Source organism: Leptonychotes weddellii, chromosome 11 (assembly GCF_054177405.1).
Source record: "Leptonychotes weddellii isolate Sample4059 chromosome 11, ASM5417740v2, whole genome shotgun sequence".
Classification (NCBI taxonomy): domain Eukaryota; kingdom Metazoa; phylum Chordata; class Mammalia; order Carnivora; family Phocidae; genus Leptonychotes; species Leptonychotes weddellii.
The window spans coordinates 17,961,746-17,983,513 of record NC_138379.1 but is presented as its reverse complement, the minus strand read 5'-3'; the positions used below and the strand labels follow the sequence as shown (position 1 = coordinate 17,983,513).

At 38.8% G+C, this 21,768-nt stretch overlaps 1 protein-coding gene and 1 pseudogene across 7 annotated transcripts in view; both read right to left on the bottom strand.

Moving 5' to 3' along the window:
• The window catches only part of LRRC4C (leucine rich repeat containing 4C), a 1,062,461-nt gene that overhangs the window by 97,177 nt on the left and 943,516 nt on the right, over nt 1–21,768 (bottom strand). For 5 of the 7 annotated variants that reach the window (XM_081798293.1, XM_081798297.1, XM_081798294.1 and 2 more), the window contains one exon: nt 6,593–6,673. The exons of the other annotated variants lie outside the window; for them this stretch is intronic. The gene's annotated coding sequence lies outside the window, so the exon portion shown is untranslated. The remainder of the gene's footprint in view (nt 1–6,592; nt 6,674–21,768) is intronic. 7 annotated transcript variants of the gene reach the window in all.
• On the bottom strand, nt 11,644–11,720 carry LOC115944615 (U4 spliceosomal RNA; annotated as a pseudogene).

The window sequence follows — 21,768 nt, the reverse complement described above, 5'->3', positions numbered from 1 at the left end:
CAATTTATTTAACATCTCTTTAAGCCCCTTGTTAAAGTGAGGTTAAAAACAGCCCCTTATAAATACGTAGGTTAAATGAACATATCCTTATAAAACATTTAGTCAGTACTTGGATCATAATGAATGCCCAATTAATGTTCATCATTATATTATTATCATTACTATTATTTGTGTAATTTTCATAGCTTGCCTTTCTAGTTTATCCTCAAAATCTCAGAGGCCATCATACTTCCTCTCCAAATTCATTGAAAATATTTACTTACAGGCTATCACATATCTATATGCCAAAGCAAATCCATTATATGGATATAACTTAAGGTCAATAGAAGTTGAAAATCACGGTACAGCAAGAATTATTGAGAGGAAATATTTGACAGCGAAAGCTCAAATTCTTAAGTCTGTGGATAAGACACATTACAGTATTAGAGTTACAAATAAGCCACAACGAGTGAAAATTGTTTTCACTGTAAGAAGACCTTTCAAAAAATGGTATCGATTTTTATTCTTCCATTCCTTACAAATCAACATGACACTAATTTTTCAGTTCTTCACTGGTTGTTTTTAAGCAAAAGAGCTTTAACAGAAACCTATGTACCGAACTCAAAAAGAAAATATCTAACTTCTAGCCACATGTCATCTTTGACCCAGCTCCGTGTTCATGCTCTCAACCTGTTCATGCTCTCAAGCTGGAACTTATTTGCATGTTCTTATTATTTTTTTTCACGTTTATTTTTCCTTTAGGTTTAGATCTCTCCAGCTGCAAACATTTTGCTATTTGTATGGTTACTGCCAGAAAACTGTCTCAATATTTAACCATGCCAATCGTAAATGCTGGAACATCTAGAAAGAACAAGTGCCCAACAAAGAAAGAGCTACGAGGGTGCGGAGCTTCGCTCTAGCCTTCACGACTCACAGTGAGCAGGGAAAATCCCCTTCATTCTGTCACAAGGCCACGGGTTCAAGAAAAGAAGTTCTAAGACCCAGGCTTAGTTTCTAAACACATTTTGACCTCTATTTAAGAAAACAAAGCAGACAGCATGAACACACAAAACACAAGGAATTTTAAAATCTTAAGTCAATTATTTCAGATGGATAAGAAAGGGATGCTCTGAAGATAACAGCATGTGCTGGCTTAAGGAGCTCTGGGCCCTACCAAATTATAATACAGCCCTCAGTAACCCCCCTGGAATTATTGTTTTCCTCATATGTCTGCATAGCTTTCATAGAAGGCCGTAACTTTAAAAATGTTCTTCGTGGGGCGCCTGGGCGGCTCAGTCGGTTAAGTGACTGACCCTTGGTTACAGCTCAGGTCATGACCTCAGGGTCATGAGATCCAGCCCAGCCAACTTGGAGTCTGCTGGAGATTCTCTCCCTCCCCCTGCTCCTTCCCCTGCCTTGCAGGCTCTCTTTCTAAAATAAATAAATAAATCTTAAAAAAAAAAAATGTCCGTTGTTCTCCCAGAACTTGTGATACATCTACAGTACTCACAAGTAACTGAATTCTTTCTTTCATAGACTTAGAGAAAATTCCACTTCTCAGCTCCTTCACCACCTCTACCCTCATAGTTGGGTGGGGCCAGGTGACTTCCGACAAATGGATTATAAATAGAATATAAGTGTGTCACTCCTGGGGAAGGCAGAGGAAGGCCCTGAGGTAGCTCCAGCCCTCTCCTCCCCACGATAGCAAGCTAGAAGCCACATGTTTAGAAGGCAAAGCCATAAGATGGAGGCCGACTGGCCCCCTCAAATATCACTTGAGGGTGATACCCCAGAGAATGAGGCCCACAGTAGACTTCACATGCGAAAACAATAAACTTGGGTTGTGTTAATCCACTGAGATTTCAGGGTTGATCTGTTATCACAGCAGAGTTTGGACAATTCTGACTACCACAGCTCCCAACACAGTTTCTAGTATCTAGTAAGTACTTATTATGAAGCTCCTTTAAGAATCAACGGGCAGGGCGGAGCGCCTGGGTGGCTCAGTCCTTAAGCATCTGCCTTTGGCTCAGGTCGTGATCCCAGGGTCCTGGGATGGAGCCCCGCATCGGGCTCCCTGCTCTGCGGGAAGCCTGCTTCTCCCTCTCCCACTCCCCCTGCTTGTGTTCCCTCTCTAGCTGTCTCTCTCTGTCAAATAAATAAACAAAATCTTAAAAAAAAAAAGAATCAGTGGGCAGGGCTGAGATCACCATTTAGTAGAAACACCTAAGTGTAGATATGGCTTATAAAGGAAAAAAAAAAATTCATCTTGATTTATTTAAAAAATCAATTTCTGCCTATTAAGCATGTACAGACTGTATATCAACCGCTACCCAGCTCAGGGACTACCCAGCATGATGGCATATTGCTGACTAAGGAACAGACAGACATGCTCATGTAAAAAGATTATTACCACCATAAAGTAGCCCGTATATGCTGGGTTTCAAAATGAATGAAGAGAGTAATTCGGTTGGAAGGGATTGGATCTGTAATTTTTCCTCACCGGTTTCTGTCTTTTATCTAAATGGCATATCGTGCCATAGTTTAAGTTACTCTGTGACAAAGAAAGAATGACCCTTTCATTGTAGCTACCGCATCTGCCATTTCAGCTTAGTTCTAGCAAGCATGAGAGATCCAGGTTCTCACCTCAGCTCTGCTGGGGAGCGTCTGCATGACTGTGACCTCTATTTAGAATTTCTCTTACTTTCTACTTGCCCTCTGATAAAGTGGACCCAATGATGACCTTAACGCAAGGTCATGGCAAGACTTAAGAAGCACAATGTATACAAAGAAACTAGCAATGAGTTTGCTGTATTTTAGCACATACTAAATGCTAGTTTCATTTCTCCATTCCCTTTCTCTTGATCTCACCTCCCTCTCCTTAGCCCTCCCCCACATTCCCTTTGATGTCTTGTTTGTTTAAACTGAAAAGCAAAGGGAATGAATGCTAGATGATTCTCCAAACACCTCTCAGTATGAAATATACATGCCCTTAAAGTTTGCTTATTACTGGGAATTTGGAATTGACAGCATGCTGCAAGAACCAAAAAATGCTATCCCACACCACCAAAGTAGGAGCTGGAGCAGGAGAGCATGGGCATTAACGACGAATAAGCATTGACGGAGGAATGACAAAGGATGCAGTGACCTGTGAGCAGCCACAGTTAAATGGAATTTTAGAAAAAATCAGAGTCTCGTAGAGTCACTGTTGTCTATAGCTGCCTAGATTTTAATTAATTCAGATAAATTTAAAACAAATTCAACACAGGGGGTACATCACTTTGCTCACTGGGATGCAAAAGATTCTGAAGTTTATATAGTAACAGAAGCTTCATGTTCATCTCTGCTCCCAAGAGAATATCTTCCAAGGATGGGTAATAAAGACGATGGAATGGCATTTTCGAATACTTTCTTGCGCCTGTAAGCCAGTCTCAGCCAGCAAGTCAATATCCAGTAAGAACAAGCACCCCACATCATCATTCCTCAAGTGGAAACTGGTCCACACTGTTTCCTGATATGTTCCTGATTACCTGTGAGTTATGAATTTATTTCACCTCCTGACTGCGGCCCCAAACTTGCCCTCGGATTTGATAATGGTTAATGTTCTTCGGTTACTCTCCCTTTAGCTACACGGGATTCTCAGACTGCACTGACGATAGGATCCCAGATAACATTCCAGCCCCATTCTACACATACAATGGTACCATTCAGGGCAATTAGGATTCAGGAAAGGGTTGCAGAGTTGAATTTTTTTTTAATGGCTAGGTACCAGCATATCAAAGAAAGAGATGTGAAAGGCCCCCCCCTTTATTATCAACCAAAACTCCAAAGTAACTATCAGGGCAAAAATTCATTTGGAAAGAAATTTAAATTCATATAAGTTGGAGAAATGAGCATCCTTATCACATCTGAGTGTTGGAGTTGTAAAGAAGCACCTAATGAGTCAATGAGTTATGGAAGTATATTTTTAAGGCAATTTGGAATCATTTCTCTCTCTCCCATCCCTGATTCATGTATCTTCTAAAGTGCTGTGTTTCCATTGCCAAGGAGAGGTGATCTTTTCTCCTGCAGATTCTAGGGAATTAGGCCCAATAGGAAAAAAATCAGTTTGAGAGAAACAGCAGCTAAAACGCTACCCAATCTGGCCTCCCTTACCTCCAACAATCCCACATAAACTTTAGGCTTTAGCCTGAATTCCAAAGAAGGATATTTTAATTTCAGCACTGTGTTAGTTGAATTACACTGACCTCTGTCTCTGCTTTTGCTCTCCATTTACAAATCTACGATATGACAAAGATTTTTGCCTCAGGCTGATTTCTGGCCTCTATGTGCAAATGACCATGTTCCAAATTCTTCTTCCTTTGCAATGTCTTCCTAATTCCCTCCCCAGCAGAACTGTTGTCTATTCCTTTCAGATTTCATCATATTCTTTTCAGATCTAGTATTTTGTTTTAAATTCTAACTGCTTTGGATTTGGTCATTTATTATGTCTGTATCCTCTGAACGCAAACTGAGAATACCTGGGACTACTTTCCTGATCCTTATGCCCATCCCAGCACCCAGCTCACCACTGTGCAACCTGGTACTCTGTAAACGTGTGTTGAATTTAATTTAAAATATAAAAAAGGGAAACATGTCACATGTTTTCTCCCTTTTCATACTTTTGTTAGGGAAATGAGTGATATGAGACAATGTAAATATGCAATGTGCCAAGGCAAAAAAAAAAAAAAAAAGAGAGATTTAAGACAACCAATCACATATACAAAATTCTTATGGCACAATTCAATGACCTCTACTAGATAAGAACTGGTAAACGAACGAGAAGGAACTCAACTGCTTTCACAATGTATTGGCTCTCTAGATCTTACTTACTCCTAATTGTTCTATATATAAACCCCCATCTTGCTACACTCTTTCAGCCAGGAACCCTAACCAGTAATAGCAGAGTACTTTCTCAACACTTAATAATAAAACCAGAAAGTGCAGAAAGCTCTTTTATTGTGGGGCAAGGAGGAGGGGCATTAACCAGGTTGGATGGTATTCCCTTGATATATGAATCCCCCCAAAATATGTTAACAATTTAATTTCTTTCCTAGTAAAATACTTAGTTAACTTTTGGTTACACCTGTTAATCTGATGGCATCGGACTGTGCTACTCCGTGTGCTGGAGACCAGCAGCGTCAGCATTGCCTGGAAGCTCTTTAGAAATGCAGACTCTCAGACCTCACCCCAGCTCTAATGAATCAGAGTTTGCATTTTAACAATATCCCCAAGTGGCTCCAATGTACATAATATTTTAAGCATGGACATCTGATATTCTAGCAGCAATATTTCACTTGCATCCTAGTCATCTCTTTGTTCTAAGCCATGATTTCATTGTAAAAGTAAAGTATTTGCTTCTCACAGTCTCTCCTTCTCTACCCCTCAGTCTTTTCTATACACCTGTTTCCTTTAATATGTGGTATAAAAAAAACACAAAGACTGTTATTATGCTTTCAATTGTACACATTTCTTTCATAAACATTATTCCATTTCATCCCTCTGATATCTCTGTAAACACCATTACGCATAATTTGTCAAATGTCATCTAGGTAATAAATGTCTGAGTATCTGCATGCCCAATGGTGTAAAGGTGCTTCCCCTGTAACCAATGAATTCTCTACCCTCAGAATTCTATACGTTACAAACTGTACTTTAAAAAAAGAATTGAATGCACATATTTAAGAGGGGAAAATGGATATTTAAAGTAGCTCACAGAGTTTGGAAAGACTTGTTTCTGATGAGCTTAGGGTAAACAGACAAAAAAGAGGATATTAAGTTTCTTGCTCTTCCTATTATCCCCACAACTCCCCGCCAAAGTCCGTGGAGCCAAGGACTTGAAACCCCAGATGGATCTTACTCTCGATTCTTTTGCCCTTGCCATTCCCATAACCCAGCTTATCCTATACAGAGACACTAAACATGCACACTCCTAATGAAAGCTTTTAAAGCTGCCATAACATAATGGATTTGCTGTCAGTTTGTTGAAACTGTGCCTGCTGAAGAAATGAGAAAAAAAAAAAATCCAATCCTTGCTTACAAGCAATGTAGTTTGCAACGAACCCAAACCAACTTGGGCATTTCTACCTTATATAGCAGGACTTTCCAAGCAACCTTATTCATTGACCTGAACTTTCTAGCAAAGAGTAAAACAACCCAAGGCAATAGCAACAAAGAAACATTTACTATAGTTTCATTAAGAAGGTGTTTGTAGTGTTAGGATATAATACAGTAAATTATCAGCCGTATTCAAAACCAGGTGCATTTTCAAAATCTTTAATCCAAATCTATGCCATACAGAGGTAAGTATCTAAGCATAATGCAAAATTATTAACTAGATGTTAGCCTTCATCAAAATGCTTGAACACTGTCATTTAGGCATGTATTTATCATCCTTTTTATAAAAGCCTCTTGATTACAAAATGGAAATCACACTGGAAGTCAGAAGTCTAAAATTAAACATCACGTAAGTAGAATGTTAAAATACGAAGGAATTTTAGAGAGATCATGCAGACCTAGCCTTCACTTCCAATGTATAGATTCACAAAGAGAAGCCCAAATAGGCCACACAACTTACCACAAGTTCCACTGTTGTCTGTCACTGACTAGCTGAGTAACTCTGGGCAACTCCCCTCTCTCTCCGTTTCAGTTTCCTGATCTGCAAATGAAGTGATTGGACTAGATCATGTAAGATTCCAGATAGCCTGAAAATGCCATTATTCTACAAGACTTAGAGCCATATCCTAGAATAGCCCCCCTCCAAAAGCAGCATACTAGAAGATGAAAAGATATTTAAATGGCCCTGGGAGCTCCTGGTGTTCCAGTTTGTTGATATCATATCTCAACTTGGGACTTCAAAACCCCATGGGTTGCTGGTGCCTACCACCAACAGGCAATCCAGAAGAGAACAGCTTTGGGCATATCCTTTACCAGAGAAGTGCTGAAACTGGGTATCTTTTCCTCCCCTTCAGAGGATCTAGTGACTTCCTCTGTCTGGGCTCTCCCTTAGAGATTTCTCAAGGTTCACTGGAGTCCTGCGAGTCTAGCCCTTGACCTAACCCTAGACCAAGATGCATTTCCTCTTGGAAGACGCCCTGCCTGGACAAGTCATTCAAAATCAACCTTAAAAGGGACTCCAGGCTCCAGGGAGCTGCACATTTTGGCATTTTTAAATCAGCTGTCTGGCTTTGGTCTGTAGTGAAACCTTTACATTTACTGCATTTTTTTTTTTTTTTAAGATTTTATTCTGAAGTAATTCCTACACCCAATGTGGGGCTTGAACTCACAACCCTGAGATCAAGAGTCATGTGCTCTACTGACTGAGCCACCCAGGTGCCCCTCATTTTATTACAATTTTATTCTGTTAATAAACAAAGAGTTGGTATGCTTAGTAAAAAAAAAAAAAAAAGTGGATTAAACCTTTGAATGGAGGACCTGCTTTATCATTGGTCATGCTTTAGCTACATGTATTTATCTTCCCTCCCTCATTTTTTTTTTTAAGATTTTTATTTGTTTACTTGACAGAGAGAGAGACAGCGAGAGACAGAACACAAGCAGGGGGAGTGGGAGAGGGAGAAGCAGGTTTCCCGCTGAGCAGGGAGCCTGATGCAGGGCTCAATGCGGGGCTCGATGCGGGGCTCAATCCCAGCCTTGCGATCATGACCTGAGCCGAAGGCAGACGCTTAACGACTGAGCCACCCAGGTGCCCCTCTCCCTCATTCTTATATAGGGTTGTATCTTTGAAATGGCTTCTATTCATTTTTTTTAGGTGATTTTCCATCTTTCCCACTTTTTCTTCTTTTCAACATTACTATTTTCTAATGAGCAATCACAAAGTCAGGCAATGGTTTAAGTCTTCAAAAGGGTATTTTAATATAAGGACTCCACAAGGCAGAACCCAGACGTTATATATGCAGAAATGGGCACTGCCAATATCCCTACCAATTGAGTTTAATTTATTGGGCTCATTTTAATGATATACACAAGTGAACTTGAAGCACTGTGTTCTATTAGCAGTAACATATTTAAGGAAAGTTGGTACCTATATCTAAATCATTCTATATAAAATGTGGTCAACCAGGAGAATAAGAATTCTATAAACTATGCCTTATACAATAAATAACAATTATGTTCTTATTAGTATCATTATCATCTATTATTTATATATCACTTATTATGTGTCATGCACTCTCCCCAAACACATTACCTGATTACAAAGTTCTAACCTTACAGAAATACTGCAGTGTTAACCCTGAAAAAAAGACATGTGGAGATGGGAGGGAGCCAAACAGTGGCCTCCAACAAGGATTAGCTTGTTGAAAAAGAATGGTCATAAACAATTAATTGGCTATACTGGGCAAAACCAAGATTGGAAGGTGCAGGGAAATCAAGTTTGGCTCAACTCCCATCTACACAAACTGAGCAGCAGATATACTTGCTCATAGGGAGTCTGTTTATCCCTAAAGGTACTCAGCAACAGGGTTTTGTGACCAGCTCTCTAGAGAGGGATTCTGGCAATGGATAGAAGAAGTACTGGAGTAAGGATCCACCAACCCTAGAATTCTGGATAAAAGTACATTGAGAGTGTATGAACATCAAGAGTATAGCTGTACAAATAAATGAATGAATCAAAACATAGATGAACAATCTTAGAGAATGGTATTTTGTATGCGTCTCTCCTATAGGACTCATTATGTTCTACCTCGTGTGAAATCTACGTGTGTCCTTTTGTTTTCATTCCTCGTAGACTGTAAGATCACTAAATCATGACTTACCACATACTATTAACCTTGGGAAAAGTGCTCAATTTCCTTTCTTATAATAATGGAACCTATCACACAGGACTGTCACAAAGAATACATTATTTTATATGTAAAGGATTTAGCCTGCTGCCTAGGAAGCAACAAATAAAATTAAATAGAGCTCTTAGCTATTGTTACTATTATTTACTACCATTATTACTGTGATTATTACTAAGCCACAGAATTTCTCAGGCTCAGAATCTTGATTTTATAGTCCAATAAGTACCAATCAATAGTCATTCTTACATTCCAATAGATCAATTAAAGCAACAAGATTTTACCTGCCAACCCGCCAATCTAAATTATCCAGGGAGAAGGAAACAAACCCAAACCACCCGTGAGTTCATCAAAGAAGCAACTCAGGAAAAATGTTTTCAGCATATTTCTCTCTTCAATAAGAAGAGAATATGGGGTGAGGAAAAGACAAAAAAAAATGAAATATTTTATTCCAATCTGTTAAAAATTATTATTCTTTGATGAATGTTGTATGGATGACAAATGAACATACATTTCTTTCTTTGTGTAGTGAAAGAACTGCTATATGCATTTAGAATTTATTAATGTTGTCTCCAGTGTTCCTACGAAATTAATGTCCAATTCATCTGAATGTGGCTTCTGGAATAGGCAGCAAGATGGGCTTTTAAGTCGCATGTGTTCAAAGTGGTTTTAAAAAGGCAAATTTCCACACTGTAATTTACACCAATATTGTTCAAGCAATTTTAGCAGTGAGTTAAAGAGTATTTTAGGCCCACCATACACTAAGGCCCTTTAAATGCATATCATTGGCTAAGAAAATACTTCATTTTTCATGGAAGTCCTAAAGTACCTTCCTACAGTCTAAAAAGTAGTTAGAAAACCAGCCTTCATATCTAAACACCTTATATTATTGATGAAAAAACTGAGTCCCCCAAAAGGGAAACTGATTTGATCCTGTTTCACAACTAGCTAGTGGCAAAACTTAGAATCCGTGACTCGTTCACTCATTCCTTTCATGTTTATTGAGAGCTTTCCTTGTGTCCATTCTGTGGTAGCCTTCCTATATTTATCATGCTTATTATTTCTGAAATTCATTCAATTTCCATTTGGCGATTATTCACTTAATATCTACAATGTGCAGGCACTTCATTTGGTATAGTGTGCTGAGGTAAGTATAAGAGTTGTTACCTGTCAGAAACATTTAAAGGATAGTTGGGGATGTAACAAGTACAGAGTTATAATAATTGGTAGCATGTAGTTAACACCATAAAAAAGCAAGAGAATTTGAGGAGTTAATTTGATAATTTCCCAAACTATCTACAAAAAACAAACAAAAAAACCCCTCTATCTATTAACCAATCATCAAATCTGTTTTCATCACGTAGTGTGTACAAGGAACTAGGAATGTGATTAGAAAAATTCAACAACAGCTAAAAGTTTATAATCTAAGAAGCTGAGATGTACAAACAAGACATTTGTTTTACAACATCAGGACAATATTTACGTACTGAGTGTAATGTAGCAATTTGTATGTTAGAGAGAAAAAGCTCAGTGTGCACTGACTTTAAAAATCTGAGTGGGAGGGGAACCTGGGTGGCTCAGTTGTTAAGCATCTGCCTTCAGCTCAGATCATGATCCCAGGGTCCTGGGATCCAGCCCTGCATCAGGCTCCCTGCTCAGTGGGGAGCCTGCTTCTCCCTCTCCCACTCCCCCTGCTTATGTTCCCTCTTTCGCTGTGTCTCTCTCTGTCAAATAAATAAATAAAATCTTAAAAAAAAAAAAAAAAAGAGGGCGCCTGGGTGGCTCAGTTGGTTAAGCGACTGCCTTCGGCTCAGGTCATGATCCTGGAGTCCCGGGATCGAGTCCCGCATCGGGCTCCCTGCTCGGCAGGGAGTCTGCTTCTCCCTCTGACCCTCTTCCCTCTCTTGCTCTCTAACTCTCATTCTCTCTCTCTCAAATAAGTAAATAAAAAATCTTTAAAAAAAAAAAAAAAAGAATCTGAGTGGGCTTCATAGAAGAGGTAGAATTTGACCTTGAAGCATTTATTACTATGTATATTATACTAGAAACATTGGAATATTCCATTGCACCTGGATTTCTTGATAGGCGTTCATTGGGATAACTACATAGACTTTTTTTTCAATTAATAGCTCATGAACAACTAGCACAAAATTACATTATAATATCAATAGTCCCCTAAAGAGTCATTTAGCAGTTGAGCAGTTCATTCTTCAGCTGCTTTGTTTGTGACAATCCTGATTTCTCACCTATTAACTCAGGAGTTTCAGAAGTGACCAGATCTTCATCAATCTTGGCATATCCTGACACCACCTAAGTCTCTAAGAAGACTCAATTCTGCCTTTTCCACAATTCCTTGACTTAATTCTCACCCAAGTCAAAGTGTCCTCTCCCTCCTCTGAACAATGTAATGGTCTGTTCATTTAACTTGAAAAATCTTTTAATTTTCTTAATCTATTGTTACATATGTCACTACATTATTTACAAATTAATACCTTTTTTTCCTCATCTACACTAGAAGCTCAAGACAATAAAAGGCATAGCTTATACCTAAATACAATGTTCTGCTAAAGAGGCAGTTAATAAATAGTCACTGTTGTAATTTCATTGCAAAGAGAGTTTTCTTTTTTTTCTTTTTTTTTTTTAAAGATTTTATGTATTTATTTGAGAGAGAGAGAGAATGAGAGAGAGCACATGAGAGGGGGGAGGGTCAGAGGGAGAAGCAGACTCCCCGCCGAGCAGGGAACCCGATGCGGGACTCGATCCAGGGACTCCAGGATCATGACCTGAGCCGAAGGCAGTCGCCTAACCAACTGAGCCACCCAGGCGCCCGCAAAGAGAGTTTTCAATTAGCAATAATCGCGCCTCGGATAAACCTCATTGGCTACGATACTGCCACCGCGCAAAGCTTCATTGCAAAGAGAGGCCCCCATGTGTTACAGATATACTAGTCAATGAGTAGGAGTTGACAGCCTACAACTTGTTATTTCTGATGCTTTATTCATTTAATCCTCAACTCCTAGGAGAAGAAAGAAAGAAAGAAAGAAAAAAAAAGGATGCAAAGCACAACATCTAACAGTAATACGATACTCATATTCTACTACCAAATATGCCACTCATTAGCTGTACCATGGGGCACCTGGGTGGCTCAATCGTCAAGCGCCTGTCTTCGGCTCAGGTTTTGATACCAGGGTCCTGGAATCGAGCCCCGCATCAGGCTCCCTGCTCCATGGGAAGCCTGCTTCTCCCTCTCCCCCTCCCCCTGCTTGTGTTCCCTTTCTCGCTGTGTCTCTCTCTCTCTCAAATAAATAAATAAAATCTTAAAAAAAAAAATAGCTGTGCCATTTTGGATTAGGGTGTCAATCTATTATTCAGTCTATGTCTCCATAATCCAATGGAATTGGCTGAAATGCTGCAAAAGATTCATTCTTTCAGATCTCTAAATATTACAAGAGTCAGCCAGGAACAAAATAAGAAAATTATTTTGTTTGGATTGTGTAATGGCAATATGGGGGTTGGAGGGAAGCCAAGCATTCTTGAGCATTATTGCTCCAAAATGTCCAGTTTGGGTATTATATCTCCTGGTAAGAAATCCACTATACAGTGGAACATCTCGCTCTCTTTCTCTCTCTTTTTCTCCCCCACTTTCAAAACTGAAAACAAAGTTTCACCAATCAAACCTTGCAACATGTGGAACACTCTAACTTTTCTATTCTATCCTATCCTACCCCATCCCATCCTATCTGACTTTATTCTATTACATCTCATTTCAATCTATTTCATTACTTAAAACTGCAGATTTGTTGAACAATCATATTGATTTTGTCTTGTCACCTTCTCTGGCTGCATGAGTTCAGTCACACTGTTAATTTATTTGAAGGATTATTTTCCTCATTTGTAGAATATGGTAAGAATGCTCTATCTTCAGAGAGTTGTTTTGGTATTAAACAAAATACTACTACTAGCACTGTGCTTGGGGTTAGTGTTCAATATAGAAATATTATTTTTATAGATGTTATTATTTTACCTATTTTGATTATCATATTATTATCATTAATTCTACTTAAGGGTTTTTTGAGTTATGTTAGATTCTCATATCCATGACATGGATTGTTAAATTAGGAAATTCTTCACTTTTTAATCAATTGCTAGGGGGAAAAGAAGAAGAAATGAATAGAATTGGTTCATACCTTTCCAGACATCAAATACTCAATATTGCTTTGTTTTTGGTTAACTCTGGGGACTTTTGATTTACTATTTAATCTCCATGGTGATTAAGGGATGTGGAAAATGATAATACTGGCATTTCATTTAGATGTTTCCATGAGGTGACATATATGACAGATTCATTCTTCTAACTTAACTGTGATGAAAGTCATCTCATCTCCTATCAGTGGGAGAAATATGAACAGAAGCATGTGGTTTTCCTCACCCCTAATATTTGTACCAGAGGAAAGATATTAACTAAAAGAAACAAACATATCTTCTGATTTTTTAACAATTCTAGTTTGAACATCAAATCACTGCTTACATAAGAGGCTATAAGCACAAGCCTTATATTTTTATTTCCATCTTTTTTAGATTATTGAAGGAGATAATTCTTTAATGACAAAATTCATGATTCAATGAAATTTCAAACTAAAATATAAACATTAGAAATAAAAGGTATATATGTGATATAGCATTTCTTCTAGTATTTATACTCAAAGGAAGCAGAAAATAATTTGTTTACTATTCCTGTCATGACTTAATAGGAAACTGAGCATGTTCACATACAAAAGCAAAGAATAATACCAACTGCTCAGCAGGAGATAAAGTGGCATGATTTCCCCAGGTGGAGTTTATGGTTGTCTTTTAATCACTCAAGAGACTGAAAATTTTTCTTTTACTTAAACTAATCTTGCTTGCTTTCAACCTTACTCCACTGATCGTATAACTCCTTCCTCTTCTCTCTCTCTCTCTTTTTTTTACTAACTTAAATATGCACCTTCTTAAAATCACCTCCATGCCATCGGCATCAACATTTCAGAAGACATCTTCAGCGCAGCCACTGAATGCACCACACTCGTTCCATTTTGTTAATAGAATGACTCTCAAACAACTTCATTATCTGCCCACAGCACTTAACATTTTCCTATTATAAAGCTACCCTTTGCAAAATCTTCTCTGCGAACCAGAAGGGTGAGAATCTTGCTTCTAGTATCTCTCAAAACCCAGGACTGGTCTTCAGCCAAATCCCCATGTTTTCAGACCACGATGGGGGAAGTGAAAAGAACTAATATTGAGTGCCTACTACATATCAGGCTACACACGCAAGATATTTAGTCTTCAAAATAGTGCTATGATATAGAAAACATTATACTCATTTACAAAAGATGATGGAAGCAAAAAAAAAAATTACCACTTATCAAAAGTCACGTGATGGGTCAGTTGTTGAGGTGGGGCTCCAGAGTCCACACTCGGATCCTGCATGGTACCACTGGTACTAAGGAAACAATCTGGTCCTTTTTTTTTTTTTTTCTTTCCTGTCAGAGAGCTCTTTGCAGGCCTTAATATTCTGGGTTGTCCAGACATGGAGGCTATGTTAAATCTGAAACAGTTCTAAGCTGTTTAAAGCCCTTTCCCTGAGCTCCAGTTCTAGAAAGGTTTGGAAGACAGCAAGAATTAGCAGTCAGTTTGTAGACATACAACTGGGGGTCTGGAAATCTTCCTCCCACTAGCGGAAAATGATTTTAGGTTTCTTCTCTTAGGAAGATACCCCCTTACATACGAAGTTTAAATACACACACACACACACACACAAACACACCCCCCCCCCAAAATAACAACAACAAATACCCTCTCACACAGAGTTCTGTTAGTAACCTGACGTGTATAAAACCATGAATCGAAGTCTACCTCAGTGGTAACTGTGTACAGTAAAAGTTCTGTGGAAAGATTAGTTTCCTATGCTTTGTCCTCTTTGTACCCCTTCATAGAATGCTCTCTGCTTTCCCATCCTTCCTTAGCTAAACAAACCATTCTTCCTTCTTCTGGGCCAAGCCCCTATGTCACCTCATCCACAAAGCTTTTTTTTAACACCTCCTCACCCCCAGTTCTCTTTCTTTGGGTTTTCCCCAACACTTTATTCATGTCCTTAAAATAGTGCTTATCACAGTGCATTACATACTTCTCACTCTATTGACCAGGTTTTTCAACCTCAGCACTACTGATTTTGGGGGCCATATAATTATTTTTTTAATTGTGTTGTCCTGTGAATTGCAGGCAGGTTAGCAGGATTCCAGGTCTCTACCCACTAGAGGCCTGTAGCCTCTCCCCTTCAGTTGTGACAACCAAGTATGTATGTAGATATTGTCAAGTTTCTCCTGAAGGGAGGGCAGTATTGCCCCCGGTTAACAACCCTGCTTTAGATCATGGGGACCACATGAGCAGTGACTGTACTTTCTTTCATCCTCTGCACCCACGAGTATCAGGCCCATAACAAATGGTTAATTAAAATCTGTTGGCTGGAATTAAATGACTCTCATTTCCCAATAACTACATACTGCATTATAAAATGCACTAAATTCACACTTTGTTCAAAAGTGAAACAAACATGACTGCTAAATTAAACTCTGCATTCAAGGAAAGTGAGATCAAAAGCCACTGGATGTCAGAGTAGAAAAAATACTTTTCTGGCTCTGTGTAAGAAATCCAAAAAAGCATGTATGTATTACATATAGTTACGTGAAATACATTGTGTAGATGTGTGTGTATACACCCATAAACATCATAACCTTTCCTGGAAAACCACATTCAGAAAACCAGATAAAAGTAATCTGATATCTCTAAATACATCATCCATAACATGCTTTGTTCACTAAAATATGCAGTGAATTTCTATGGTTCCCCTCCCCCCGCACCTCAAAGACCCATTCATGAAAAAGTGATGCTTATTTTGGGCGCCTGGGTGGCTCAGTTGGTTAAGCGACTGCCTTCGGCTCAGGTCATGATCCTGGAGTCCCGGGATCGAGTCCCGCATCGGGCTCCCTGCTCGGCAGGGAGCCTGCTTCTCCCTCTGACCCTCCCCGCTCTCATGTGCTCTCTGTCTCTCTCATTCTCTCTGTCTCAAATAAGTAAATAAAATCTTAAAAAAAAAAAAAAAAGTGATGCTTATTTTGAAATTTCAAAATTGGAGGGACTTGATTAAATAAAGAAGCACAGACAGTGTGATATTGCCTTTCTTCCTGATAAGATGTTCATCCCTTCCCAATTTAGTGTAGAACAATTTAAAGTCATCTGACTTTGCTTATTTCTGTAGACTAGTTTACCATTTATTTGGCCTGTAAAGCAGAACCACTGTGATCTTAATAGCAGTTTGTGACGGAAGACTTTTTCTCACCTCAGAAGTGAACCGGCCCTGCACATCTTCCTTTATTTCCTGAGCTGTGTTTTAATTAAAGTTCCAAAATGAGACAGATTTGTCTTTTCTCGTAGTATCAAATCGATGAGAATATGTTACTCTCGCTGGTATACTGTAAGGAACAGTAGTGTGTCTGGCAAGTTGGTGGTTTTTGCAAGAAAGAAATGCAAAAACAAGACCAGCCCCCCCGCGGCAGTCAGAAAGGAGGTCACTGGGCACCAATATGCATGATCTCCTAGAAATTGTACAAGACCGTAATTTCAGGAGCTTCGTTTTATTGGTTGCCTCTCTTTGGTTGTAGATACGTTGATTCTACTTTTCATTACCGTACTGTGAGATAGTGATTATTCTTGCTCCTATTAAGGGGAAGTGATTCAATACCAAGACAATTGAAAATTGTGTGATGTCATTTAACTGCTCAGTAAATGGAACAAAATTCACCCCATGATTGCTCTCAGGTACAAACAGCAAGCCTCACACAGCACACAACAGTTCCTTCTGCACCTCCCCCAAATAGCAGCCACATTCATATGCAAACTTACCATCCATCTCTGAAGTCCTCACTTCCTTACCCCCTGGACTGCCCTCAGCCCCAAGCCCCAAAGGCATGCAGAAAGGAAAGTAAAACTTATTGAAATGCAAAAGATTATGCCACTGGTAGAAGAATTTGATTCTGAGGCGGAAGGGCTTATATACCTGAGATAAGAAACAAACGAAGAAAGAGCATGTTCACCTCCTCATTTTACACCAATGGGTCTCCTTTTCTCTGGTTTCAGTTTAAAGAACCAGGACACCAACAAGTTGCTTTAATTTAAAAGAGCTTACATCTTGTGTTACACAGACTTTGCTCTTTAGAATGCTTTGACAAATGTCATTTTCTGCTCTTCCTGATGCAGCATTTTTGTGCTGTGATACACCAGAGGCCACATGCTCACCTGGGCCTCTATTTTCTGGATGCATCTTGGAGGGCCCCCTTTCAAGTTTAGTGTTAGAAGGTTTGTTTGGCATTTGGTCCCGCCTTTTTTTTTTTTTTTTTTTTTAAGAATGAGACAGAGACACAGAGAGCACAAGCAGGGGGAGAGAGAGGGAGAGGGAGAAGCAGACTCCCCTCTGAGCTGGGAGCCCAACGTGGGGCTCCATCCCAGGACGTGGAGATCACGACCTGAGCCGAAGGCAGACACTTAACCGACTAAGCCACCCAGGCACCCCATGGTTCAGTCTTTTAACTAGACATGAACTTAGTAGCTTCACTGAGCTTTAGTGAATCATTGATACTTATAGTCAACCTACTATTTTCTATATCTCTATCTGTCTATATCTATCTATCTATCTATCTATCATCTATCTATTATGTATCTATCATCTATTTATCCACCCATCCATCCATTCATCCATCCATCCATCTTGTCTATTTTACAGAATCAGAAGACTCAAATATGAAATGTTACAGGTGTAAGCATCATGTAACCCACAAAATAGTATTCACATCTAGCGACCAAGCCATTTTGTACAACACACACACACACACACATACACACACTCACGGAGTACCCCAGGGGACAGATGGCTTTCAAGATAAATGGATCTTACCACACACTTTAGAATTCCAAGTCAGTGCAGAAAAGAGTCCCATTTTATTCTGATAGGGGTGTGAAAAGGTCAAGTATTGATTTAGCTTTCCAAGAGGAGACAAAAAATAAAAAGCCCTTTCTGAAAATATTTACTACATTTTGCTTTCATTCAGGGTTTCTGTGCAGAGCAGAGATGGTTTGAAACCCACAGGATGGCAAAGATAAAATGGCCCAGCTTATAAATGTGGGCTTAGGATCAATTTTACTTGTCCCTATGATCTTTAATACACAAAATGGAAAACTCCTATATTGTTGCAGTAGAGAATATATGAGGAATGAAAGTAACGCAATCAAAAGCTTTATGTAATTCATATATTAAAATATATGGCATGTTTTATGTTTACTCATAAATAATGTTTTGTCAAAGCATTTTCATATAGACATATCACTGCAAAAAACATCAATACTTTCTTTTTGACAAATAGAAGACTGTAGACTCATCTTCCCAGACTTTAACTGCCTCTTTGCTACTAAATGAAGTGTTTGCACAAACACTTTAATGATATCTGGTGAAATTTTAGTAATGTCTGTGACGGGAGAGAAAATAATTTTGTATCAGAAGAAATTTCACCTAATCCTCATATGAATAAAATGTTATTTGGCATTTATGCAGACAGTTGCAATGCCTAAATATTTTTATTGTGGTTGCAAACATATTTGTACTTAACTCCAAAGTTATCATTCACCTAGATTCTCAATCTATACTTTTATGTTCAAATATCTAAGGCCACTTCTGGACTAGGAAATTCAACAGGAGTTGTAAAAGATTTTACTGTCTGGAATATGTTTGACTTTATAATGGTATTATTGGAAACCAGAGGTATTCCGGAACACTACCAAAAACAATCTCCTATTGTTTGTTTGCTTGTGTACTTGGTGTTTTTGACTAAATATCAACCAAAAGGGCAGGTTGGTATGCAAAGCTGGTGTAGAATCAGGTAAATCTTGTTTTGCTTCCTCGGTATTTCTAGCTGAGGGACCTAAGACATGTTACTTAATCTCTGTCTCAGTTATCTATAAAATGAGAATAACAGTAACTATCCCCAAAATACTCATGATGATCAAATCAAATTACCAAAGTAAATGACTTCCTTTGTTGCCCTGTTCTTACTTCTCTTCAAAGTATTAGGGTGAACATGGTTTGTTCTTGGTAAGGGAGGTGATGAAAATAAACTGATTTATGGATTCTTAAAACCTATCCCTGAAGATACACTATAGTCCAGTAGCTACCCATTGCCTTGGGTTCAAATTCAGCTGAGGGACCTTGTGTGAGTCATTTAACTGTTCTCGGCCTCAGATTTCTCCATTTCAAAATGGGAAAACATTGAGATATTTTATTATGTTGTTTTTAGAATGAAGTGAGTTAAAACCTATAAAATGCTTAACACATTACAGTATTATTTTGAGGTACTTTTTCCATTAAAATGATGTTACTCCCACTATATAATTTGTTATAGTAATAAATCATGCCCTTTCCCCCTGGTGTTAATCTTGAAAGCAGAATATCACACTGTGAAATGAATTCAATCTCTCTTTATCTAATCTCTAAGGTAGATAGAGAAAACAGCTATCTAGTGAGCAAGCTTAATTCCAGGGGCAAATCTTTTCTGATCTTCCCTGTCTCTTTACAGGTGACAGCTGGGTCATGGTTGTGTTTCCAATATGAGTGCCGGTGCTTCCAGTCCCCAAACTGGCAAAGCCCCATACTGCCAAACAAAGCCCCAAAACAAAGCCCCAAATTGCCAAGAACAAATCTTCATAAAGATAAAAAGTTATCCTAACTCTTACTGAAAGGACAATAGGATCAGTCTTATCAGACCTGTACAATGATGTTAGTTGTTTACACTTTAGTTAAAATGAGGATTTGAAACCTGACTTTGACAGATGTTAGAGAAGGGCACAAAGGCACTGAAGGTCTGAATGAAGCAGAGTAATGCCATGAATTGGGAATAATCAGAATGGAAAGGTTTGGACAGGAAGGCTTGAGCAATCTGCCACTCTTTTTTTTTCTTTCTTTCTTTCTTTCTTCTCTCTCTTTCTCTCTTTCTAAGATTTTATTTATTTGACACAGAGACAGAGAGTGCAAACAAGTGGGGGAATAGGAGAGGGAGAAGTAGGCTCCCGGCTGAGCAGGAGCCGGATGTGGGGCTCGATCCCAGGTCCCTGAGATCATGACCTGAGCTGAAGGCAAATGCTTAACTGACTGAGCCACCCAAGCACCCCATTTTTTTTTAAGATTTACTTATTTGAGAGAGAACACGCACACGGCAGGGAGGGGCAGAGGAAGAGAATCAGAGAATCTCAGGGAGACTCTCATCTATTTTACTTCTAGAAAAGCTCAAAAGCTCTCACTCAGAGTCCATTTATTCATTCTTTAGACATAATTCTAATATTCTTGAATACCTAAGTTTCAAGTACTACCACCGGTTGACTTCAGCTCTGAGATATATGATTGTTTTAGTTATGTTGGACTGATGTGGATTCACTCACACATTCTGGAGAGCTAAATCTGAGAACTAATAATAGAGAATTGTTAGGAAAGCTATCTGGGTATCTAGAGAGCAGTATGAATTTGTAATTAGGGCAGAAAACAATCTGATTCATGGAGGTGGGAGGAAGGCAAATGATCCCAGCTCTCGAATAATATAATTGTGATTTCAAAGCTAAGATCACCAATAATTAGAGTCACACTGAACAAATTACTTAATGTCTAAGCCTCCATTTTCTATTCCTGGAACTGGAGGTAATGGTAAAAGTCCTACAGGGTTGTGAAGAGTGTTTGGAAGGAATTACGTAGAGAACATCATGGTAGAGTGCATGGCGTAGTTCCCTTTACTTCCTTCACTGTCCTACACATGATCCAAATATAGGACCCTGGCTTCTGCAAACCTTGACGTGCTCAGCACAAAGCTGTGCCTGGAAAAGAGCAGACACTCTTAATTACATGAATGTATGAATGAATGAATCAGTGAATGAAGAAGCAAATAAAGAAATGTATAAATCAACCCATCAATTACACAACCACAGGAAGGTACGATAGCCCTTCATCATATCTTCTCTTACTAAACACAAAATGGTGAAGTAGTCATGACTGCAGATGGAGAATCTTTCTTATCTTTACAGCCAGCATCTTAATTTAGTAGGCACAAAGATATCAGGCTGAGAAATGTGCTCCTAGGTACTCGGGCAGAAAGCAGGAAGTCATTTTCTTTAGACCAGTGTTTTTGCCTCAGCCACAGTTATTCATTCTCTTTTACAAGGAGGAATTCATTTATGTCTTCGGGAGACAGATGTATCAAGCCATTGGGTGTTTCTGCCAATCACCTCCTGCCAAAGCCCTGATGTTTTATTTCATTAGTGCAGGCACTTTCCATTAATTTGGATACTGTTTAAGAGTGTAAGTTCCAAAGGACATTGTTTTTTGGCTTTTCTTTTTTGAAGGACTATTTAATACATTACTGCAATGAATTGACCCCTTGCCAAGAAAAAAGCAGTGGCCGCCCAGTTCTAATCAGTTTCTGACAATATGATCCTAATGTTTGGCTCAATGATACGTTTATTGTGCTCTACCTGGAATTGACAGAAACAAATCAGAAGAATGCTATTGGCCGCATAATAAAGACTAAACAAAACACATCTCGCAGTGTTTTCCTTCCTTTCTTCCCTCCTTCCTTCTTTCCTTCCTTCCTTTCCTCCTTTATTTCTTTCATAAAAATAAGAACGTAAGAGTATTCTACTATATGCCAAATGTAATAGATACTGTTGATGCCAAAACACGTGTATTCATATCCCCATTCTTTCTAGTTTCCTAAGTAAACTCTCCTCCATGCAGCTCTCTAGGCAACCTCAAAGAGTGGGTCTTGACTCATCTGAAACAATCATGGTTGTTTTATTTCCTGTGCTAGCAACTGGTTTGTGTATACAA